Source organism: Lepidochelys olivacea, assembly GCF_965140295.1.
Source record: "Lepidochelys olivacea isolate rLepOli2 genome assembly, chromosome: 1".
Classification (NCBI taxonomy): Eukaryota; Metazoa; Chordata; order Testudines; family Cheloniidae; genus Lepidochelys; species Lepidochelys olivacea.
In genome coordinates, this window is record NC_140411.1 from 233,498,385 (window position 1) to 233,508,044 (window position 9,660).

Here is a 9,660-nt window from a genome sequence, read left to right on the forward strand (position 1 = left end):
TAAAAGATATCACCTCACCCACCTTATCTCAGTAATATCCTGGGACCAACACAGCTACAACTACACTGCATACAACAATCAGACAGTCAACAGTAATACCAAATATGTGCTACTTATTTACTGAAGCCTTGCTAACCCCAAACATTCAAAAATCAGGAGATTGGCTTAAAAATCACAAGACTTTAATAATAAACAATAATAATAATAATTTGGGGACTCTTTTAAATTGCCTTTTCATTTTCAATCCTATAGGGTTCACATCTTCCAGCTTTCCTCCTCAACCATAAAGGCTAGAACCTTCTTTGTTTTTTAAAGCTAAGTTATGATGTAACCCCCTGACTCCAGGGGCTGGGGCTTTATCATTGGATCAAATCACAAACATTAGAGCACTCTCCTTACATGAGCTTGGGCAAATCATGTAGCCACTCTGTACCTCAGCTTCTTCTTTTGTAAACTGGAAATAACATTCACCCATCTTTTAAAAAGCTTTGATCCTCAGATGAGAAGTGCTATATAAGAGCAAAATTTGTTATTATTAGCTCATGTATATTTTATTTCATCTGTGTCTCTTCCTTTTTTTGAGGATTTGTTTACACAGCGTTTTCCCAGATTCTTGCTTTCTGTTCTCAGATATCTAGAGAAAAAGAAAATGAGACCCTCCACAGTTTCAATGGTGTGGTAAGTTTAAAAAAGAAAACAATACCCAAATAAGAGGCTGGTTCTGTAAACTGGATACAGCCAACTGACTTTCCACCACTATCTTTCTGAATGCTGAATGTAAACATTAGCTCCTGGCAGGCAAGAGATACTGTTATCAGCCAAAAAGATACATGTACATCTCTGTCAAATCACCCAGGAGTCAAGACCACTTTGTAAGCCCACAATCCGCAGAGTCTTTCACAAAGCAGGTAAAAATTGCTTTGCATTAAATTACTTCGGGGAAATTGTATATGTTGCCTTTAAAGCTTTATAATGCCAGCCTGTAGATTGGTTTTAACTCTCTCCTCTGTGGGTTTGTGTAGTGGGTTGCTTTTTAAACACTCTTCTTTGAAGCGCACAGGCATCTGTCTCTTTATCATTGCATAACAGACATTTATACAAATGACAGGGGGGAAAAAAGACAAAAATAAACAACAACAAAACCCAAACCCCAACCATTGCATATAAGATAGGAAGCCATGGGCTTGAGTGTCTAGATTGTGTTTTAAACCTCGTTTAAGCATTTTCTGACCCGTGTTCGAACCTAGGCTCTGGCTTTCACAGTGTAGTGCACAGACCCAAGTCAAATTAACCATATCTCAAGAGTCCCTAGTATCCCTCTCCCTGAAATGTGGCTGCTCTAGCCCTAGGAACGGGGTGCACCGTGGGGAAACTTTACTGCCAGCCTTGTGCATTACTGGGAAGCAGCTCCTTAGCAAAAGGCTTGATTGGTTCGCTCTCCATTGCAAACCCAGGAGGCTTCTCTGATAGCATGCTTGCAGACAGGAGCAGCAGAAGCTCCCTAAAAGTGCAGGGGACCACTGGTGCCCAAACCATGGCCCTGCCCCCGTGCTGCCCCTTCGCCCAAGACCCCACCCCTGCTCGCTTCTCTCCGCCTCCCTGACCCCCCCGTTCGGCACCCCTGCTTGCAGATTGGTGAGCAGAACAGAATGGGTTAATGCTGGCCTGAACTGCTGCTGTTTGCCAAGGTGGAGGGAAGGGGCTTCTGTTTTCAAGAGAGCAATAGAGTGGATTGCAGATAGTTGGCATAGAGAGGCATAAGGAAGCATAAGGGATTGGACAATCCCATGGAATTGTGGGATATTTCCAGATGACTCCTGGGACCTGAATCAACCAGGACTGCAGCTACTCTGCAAAGCAATAAGGCTTGGACCCTGGGTCCCAGCTTGACTCGAGCTTGGACCCTTCAGCCCTGCAGGATCCTGGGACCCTGGATCCGAGCCCTGGGTCAGCACAATTGCATTGTAGACGCAGGGGGGTTAACTTTCAGCCCGGTCTCAAGCACGGGCTCACATTGCAGTGTAGACATATGCAGAGTTATAGTTCAGCCTGTGAGACTGGCTTCTTTTGTGGTCACTGAACCTTGTTGCCTCAATTTCCCACCTGCAACATGGGAATAACACTACTTACCTGGATGGTGAATAAGAATTAGTTCATGTTTACAAGATCTTTGAAGAGGAATCATATTCCATGTGCACTGACGCTGTCTGTGTGCTCTAAATGCAATGTCTACACAGCAAAGACAAACCTGCGGCTGGCCCATGCCAGCCAACTCAGGCTCATGGAGCTCGGCCTGTGGGGCTGTTTCATTGCTGTGTCGAGCTCCGGGCTTAAGCTGGAGCCTGAGCTCTGGAACGCTGCCACCTTGCAGGGCCTTAGAGACCTGGTTCCAGCCCAAGCCCAGACGTCACACAGCAGTGAAACAGCCCCACAACCCGAGCCCTGTGAACCTGAGTCGGCTGGCATGGGCCAGCCACGGGTGCTGTGCTGTGTGAACATATCTGTAGGTTACTCCTTTGGTTTGTCTTCAGAGTTTTCAAAACATGGACAATATTTTGCACTGTCTGCTCAGGCAAAACTCTCATTTAAGTCAGGGGGAATTTTGCCTGCCTGTGTCTTGTACTAGGCCTTCCTTGAAGACCTTCTGTCCTCCACCTGAATAGCTCAACGTTTCTTATGGACATTAATGAGTTCAGGCTTTCAACAGTCCAACGGTCATTATTCTCATTTCACAGATGGGGAAACTATAGTACTACTTTGGATCCTATTTTTGTTGGTAAAATTGATCCCAAAGAAATCCACCTCACCATTGAAGGTGAGTAAATGTGTGTTAGGGAAGAAAAACTTTATAGAAATGTGGGGTGTGTAACTAGCAATAATGCATGGGTTTTGTTGGTTTGCTGTAAAGGTAAACAATTTCACCATCTCATGTAAGCCCATGGGAAAACAAAATAAACAGGGGTGTTTAAAATGCTCATACATATTCTGAGTCAAACCTTGCAGCAGGGACTTCTGATGTTTTGTAGCAATTATAGATATACACACAGACACAGAGAGAGAGAGAGCATTGCACTGTGAAAATTAGAGCAGTAGGCGGCACTACTGACATTAACATAAGTTCTCCAGATGTTGTATTGTTTTGTTGCAGCAAAAGGATGCTTTATTCCTGTTATTAAACCATGATTCATGACAACTTCATGCAGCACACAAAACCAGAATCACAACAGAATTAGTTAATTAGGGGCTCTTCATATAGGGGAGTAGCATCTGCTTCAGACAGAGAAACACAGAGAGGAAGAGAGAAAACAAGCAGCAAAGGCAGGATCTTTAACTAAGGTGAGCTGTTAGCACTTGTGGTGTGTGGAGTGCCAAAACTAGATCCATTCTTAAGAAGCAACTGAAGGAACCTCTGAGACAAGAGTAATTCTTGAATTTTATTTGGATGTATATAGTACATTTGCCCAATTCATGTAAAAGGACTTGTTACTTAAATTGCAGATGTGAGTTACTGCTGAAATGGTGGTGGTGGTGATTATGGTTTCTAACTATTAAAAGGTAGGATTATAATGCTATAATTGCGTAGACTGTTGCAGACTGTAGACATCCATTTATTTATTTTTATTCCCTTTTCTTTTTTTCCCTCTCCTCTTCCTCTCTCCTAACTTCTGTTTCCCTCTGTGCAGCCTTTTAACTTTTAGAAGTGTTCCTTTAATCAGCATGTGGGTTCCTCACCCCCCAAAGAGTTTTTGCTGCTTTATTATTATCCCTGCATATTTTTAGGTGCACATCTACTATTCTGCTGTAGAAACATGAAATAACTGTGGAGAGAAAATAAACAAAGGCAAGATTAATTTTTTTAAAATGAAAAGCAACTTTCCAGATTTAAAAGTAACGTCCCTGCTGTGGAGTTGTTTGTTTCATGCATTTTGTTTTTCAGCCATGCAAATGAAATGAGATGTCAGTTGTGGTATCTTTAATCCTTTTAGGGGGAAGCTGTTGCAAAGTTGCTTGTAGTAGAGACGGAGAGAAGGAGATAAAATCATAATTTTTCTCTACCTTAGAATCTGTATTCAAACTGTTGAGCCAATATTTTTGTCGTTGTTGTTGTTGAATCCCAAAATGGTTGACATTAAAATAAAACTTTCAAACATGCATATGAGATTTAGGAGCCTAAAACCTATTTTCTAAGGTGACTTATGTCCCACTTATTAGGAACCTAAGTCCCACTGACTTTCTGCCAAAGTGTTATGTGTTTTTGAGACATGATTGCAAGACACTTGAATTATGATAAATGAGTTTTTCCTAATAAGACTTAAAGAAATAAACACAGAGCCCTTCTATTCAGGGAGAGCTAGACACTGGCTGTTTTGAATGGATTCCCAATATAGGACCTGATCTTAAAGTCCATTGAAGTTAATGGAAGGGCTCCCATTGATATCAGTGAGCTTTGGATCAAGCTCCTAGTGGTTGGCAAGAGAAGGGATGGTTCTAAGGAAATGGGAAACACAGAGTTTTGTACTAAATATCCATTTTTCTCTCTCTCTCCCTAGCTGTGACATGACTAGGCTTTTGCTCTTTTCATTCATCATGGTGATCATTTACCAAAATGGGACTTTTGGTAAACCTGTTTATGGGGACTTAGCATCCACTCAGCTGGTTGATTTTTCAGGTATGTTTTTTCTGTTTCATCTATCCAACTAGCTATCATCTCTGCTGCTTCTGTAGGTAAAATATCACATATTGCAAAGACCATCCTCATATTTATGGAGATACTATGGGCTAGAATCTTGACCCCACTGTAGCTACTGACACGGAGAGTAAGGCTGGCACATTACTGGCTTAAACTGGCTAGTGGAGGATTCCTCCAGCAAGAGGGAATCCCCTAATGGTCTAGAGGCATCCCCAGATGTATCCAGGAAGAAGGGAATTTGGATAGGAGGTTGTATGTTCTGGCCATTTCTGGCTGCTAGAACAGGCCCCTGGGGGTCCACTGACAGGTGGATGTAAATTAGGGGATGCTCTAATTTATACCAAGTACAGGCACTATATATACAATACTAATTTTAAAAATTCAAATCATCATTACATTTTAGGCTGAAACCAAAGAAATTAATAAATAACAAAGAGACTCTACTCAAAATAATTATTATTTGGGGGGGAGCGGGGCACGAGCGTGAAAAAAATTGGTTGACAACAGTCTTCCTAATACAAGCTGTAAAAATTAAAGGGAATCCATGCATCAGAAGAAATCACATCAACTCATAGGAACGTTGATGGCCAGTGTTTTTTGCAATGGATCCTATTCCTTAACGTCCTAGTCAAGCCATAGAGTCTGATTTCCACTAGCTTTCACCTTATGTCTTCATTTACCTGTGCAGAGTAGCCTATAATGCCTTCTTAAATCTATTTTTCATGCTACTCCAGCTGTGCAAAGCAGATTAAAAGCTAGGCTAGCTAAGTGACCAATTGAGGAATCCCTTTGCACAGGGGAAACATCCAGCGGCAAGAACCACTGTAGGGACCATGTCAGCGGACATGAAGGAGAGGGCATTTCAGCAACTCCTGGCTACTAGATTGTCCCTTTGGTCTCATTGAATTTGGGTGCAAGTTAGGGAAGTCCAGAGGTTTGTTCTAAGATGCACCGGGGACAGGCCTGGTTTTCATTGGTCCCAAGATCAGGGGAGATGTGTATAGGTGGCATACAGCCACATTTGCCTCCCTCTTGGGTTCTGTGCCAATCACAGCTAATCCAAGGATTAGGCCCAATAAGTGTAAAATGGGTGTAAAATATTATCATTACAGTAGGCTAGCATTTTACACCAACTCTGAACAGGAGCAAATTATGCCAGAAGATCCATGGGAATGGAGAATTGCCCCATACATTTAGTAGATAGTTTCCAAGTACACTATACCTTTTAATAAACGGTTGTGTAAAAGAGAGTTTTGATCTATTTGATCTTGCCTGATAACACCGTGGGAAGTGAAGGGACAAAGGATTAATTTGCATGATTCTTTATACCTACTTTCTCCTGGTATTTGCTATTGTATTTTGCTTGTAACTTTTGGATTCAGCTGTGTTTGTGGCAGAATTTTAATCCCATTGGCCTGATTCTCCACTGCAACGAATCTTGTGGAATCGTGTATGCCAGGGTAAAGTTGCTATAAAATACTCAACAAATACGAATGCTGGTGTTGTACACACACATACTTTGCACAGGTACACGTGACTATACAGAAGCACTAAAGTAGAAACTAAGCCCTGTTTTTTTGTGGGTAGTGTGTGATATTTTTGGTGTGTGTATGTAAATTTTAAATCTCAGTTTATGAATGACTGTGCTGATATCACTATGTTACTAATATATTTAAGCAGAAAGATAAAACACAATCCTTTGGCTACTCTTTTCTTATAATAAACTAGAAAAAGTAGACAATTGTACCTTTCATACTCTTTGTGATTATACATTCATATATTTGCAAAACAGTTTTCCATTCTTTGTTTTGTTATAATAAAATTCCCTTGGAACTATTTTATAAAAGGTCAATAATTATTGTTCTCTGTTGTACTTCCTAGCAGAATATTATTAACTTTTCATCAGGGTCTGATTCCTATTTTGTTGTTGCCAGGTTTTAACCCTTCCTGGAAAATTTTACACAAATTAATAACTAGTCACAATGGGTGAAATTCTCGCCCCCCGAAGTCAATGGGAATGTTGCCTCTGACTTCAATAGAACCAGGATTCCACCCAATATTTTAATCAATGATTCTGGAAATTCCAGGTGAATTTTTTTAAATTAGTTCCCATTCGTTCCAGTGGCAACTGGGTTTTGGAACAGAGAAACAGTTCTACAGGATTATTGGCATAGGCGCCGGCTCTGTGGGTGCTCTGGGGCTGGAGCACCCATGAGGAAAAATGGTGGGTGCTGAGCAGCTTCCAGCAGCCCCGCTGATCAGCGCCTCCCCTCCCTCCCTGCGCCTCCCGCCTGTTATGATCAACTGTTTCGTGGCATGCAGGAGGCTTTGGGGGGGAGGGGGAAGTAGCGAGGATGTGGCACGCTCGGGGGAGGGGGTGGAGCAGAGGTGGGAAGGGGTGGAGTAGGGGTGGGGCCTGGGGCAGAGTCAGGGGTCGAGGACCCCCCAACACAATGGAAAGTCAGTGCCTGTGATTCTTGGGGTTAATAGTCCTCCAGTAGAAACCAGTAGAGACCAGTAGAAATCAAGAGAGATCAAAAGAAATCAGCTGAGGAATTCTGACAGAGTCTACTGCAATTTCCAGCAGGATAAACTCACCTCATGAGATTGCTAAAGGAAGTGCTTGTAGGGTGTGTGCATGTATTTTGCACACTACTTCAAGGTATTTTGGATTTCCTCTGTGGTGATGGTGGTGTGTGTTTTGCCCTAGATGCTGAATATCCAGTCAGTGACACACAAGCCAAGAGGAACTCCTATCAGATGAGCCAAGACGCCAATAGTCCCAATTCTGCAGAGCAGTCCAGCCTCTGCTATTTCATCCAGGAGAGCAAGATTGAGAGTCAGATCTCCTGCAGACTGCGATTCACCAGGAGCAAGTTTAATTTTAACCCTTTCGGACTTCGGTTTGGGAAAAGACAACAGGGCAGTTTGGCCAGCAAAAGGGATCCAATCACTTTGAGCAGCATCAAAAAGTTACCATCCCTATTAAAGTTCAAACTAAACCAAATGGTGCCCCGGTGTGGAGACTTTGGGGAGCAGGATTGTTAAATGCACAAAATCTGTTCTAAGAATGGTGCCCAGCATTTTCAAAAGTGGTTAGTGATTTTGGTGAATTGTGCATCACCAAACCTGAGATATCAAAAGGGACCCACTTTTCAGAGGACAGGTACTCTGTACTTTCTGAAATTCAGGCCCCTATAAGGTGTCTCAAGTTGTGCACACAGAAATTGAGACATAGAAAATCACTCATTACTTTGGAAAACATAGGCCTATATAGGTATAGATACATAATTTGTCTTTTAAAACATGATTTTCCAGTTGATGTCTGATATTAGTGAGAAAAAGACAGTTGCAACTCCAGTGCAATACTGTTGTGCCTGTCTTCCCTATTGTACTATGCCACATCCACCTGCAAGACATAACTTACTATTTATTTATTTATTTCGGTCAGCAAAACATTTGTATTATGTTTATATACCACTGAGGATTTTTCAGCGTTGTGACTTCAAATGTTACATCATTCCTTATCTACAAATCGTGATCACAATAAAGTGACTGAAATGCTACTGCCCTAATACTGTGTGAGTTTGCCTTTTTTTCAATTATCCCCTCTCAGGGGGATGCTGGCCCTTCTTCACTTCTATTTGAACAAAGGGGGCTTTCATTCTTCTATCTGACTGCTGGCAGGAAACTTTGAATGAGCTGCAAGTGCTTTGTGTGCCTCTTTTATCTGGCCAAGCCCAGACAGGAACAGTTACGGAGGTATACAGCCCTGTGAGCGTCACAAGCTTATCTTCATCTCTTCCTGTGGGAGTGCATCATTTTATTTCTCTGGCTGAAATAAAAGGTTTGCCCCGGCCTGCATGCCTTGAGAGAGTATTCTGCAAACCCAAATGTCTTGTGAGGAAAGAGATATTTCCACTCACTAAGCATGCCTCCTGGTACTAATTTTAAAGTAAAATAAAATATGAGATTGGTATTAAGGTCCCAGTTCAGCAAAACCTTTAAGCACATGCTGACATCCATCCCTATTTAGTAAAACACTTAAGCACGTGCTTAAACATGCCTTTAATTCACATTCAAAGGAACATAGGAATGTGCTTTAAGTTAATCATGTGCTTACCTGCTTTACTGAATAGGGATGGACTGCTGAAATGTAGCCTCTAAAGGATGATCTGAAATCAATAGAAGTAATTCAAAAGCCTTTGGATCAGGTTCTAACAGAGGTCTTTGTTTATTTGCTTTATGAATTTTATCATATTTGAAACCTTTGAGTATTTAATTTCCTCTCCCCAAAAATAATTTGGCCATTATTAAAGGATAACTGTCATCTTCGACAGTAGACAGTCACTTTCAATATGTTTATTTTGAAATAGGTTAATTAAGAAGGAGAAAATTTGCCATGGAACAAACAAAATTAAAAGATATACAACATAACTTCTATACTAACTTTTCAATCCTGCAGGCCCAAAGTTAGCGCCATAGATACATATTTAGGCTCTGAAATAGAGAGGACCTGACTGTCAGAAATGCTGAGTAAACACAACTCCTAGTGAAGACAATGGGAGGTGCTGAGTACCATGCTGTCTGGAGTGGCTCACAACTGTGAGTGCCTACCTCAGGGCAGACTGTCAGAAAGAGGGCAGACACCCCAAGCTGATGGCGTGTTCTATAATTAGATTTCACCAAGCCAGTAACAAATGTGAACTCCTGGATCGCTATATCAGTCTTACCATGGGGTCACAGACAGTCCCCTTCCAGAGGTTCACACAATAAAATTTTTGGTGGCCTCAGCATGCAGCCACCAACTCTTTCTGGTGGCTGCTCTGGAAATTTTTCCTAAAATACTTAATTAACTTTAGAAAAAACAAATACATATGCACATATACATGTCCAAATCATTGTAATTTATTCATGTAGCTTTTTTTTTTTTTGCAGACTTAATAAAAATAATGTACAGTTGTCTCTAT

General features: G+C 41.5%; 1 long non-coding RNA gene across 2 annotated transcripts; it reads left to right on the forward strand.

The window, feature by feature from the left end:
• Nucleotides 1-851: 851 nt before the first annotated feature.
• On the forward strand, nucleotides 852-8,169 carry LOC311513155. 2 transcript variants are annotated; one of them, XR_014709685.1, is made up of 3 exons: nucleotides 852-908; nucleotides 4,551-4,669; nucleotides 7,401-8,169. It is a non-coding gene; the product is annotated as an uncharacterized lncRNA (long non-coding RNA). The 2 variants fall into 2 exon arrangements; XR_014709686.1 differs by lacking the exon at nucleotides 852-908 and adding an exon at nucleotides 3,198-3,336.
• The last annotated feature ends 1,491 nt before the right edge of the window (nucleotides 8,170-9,660 follow it).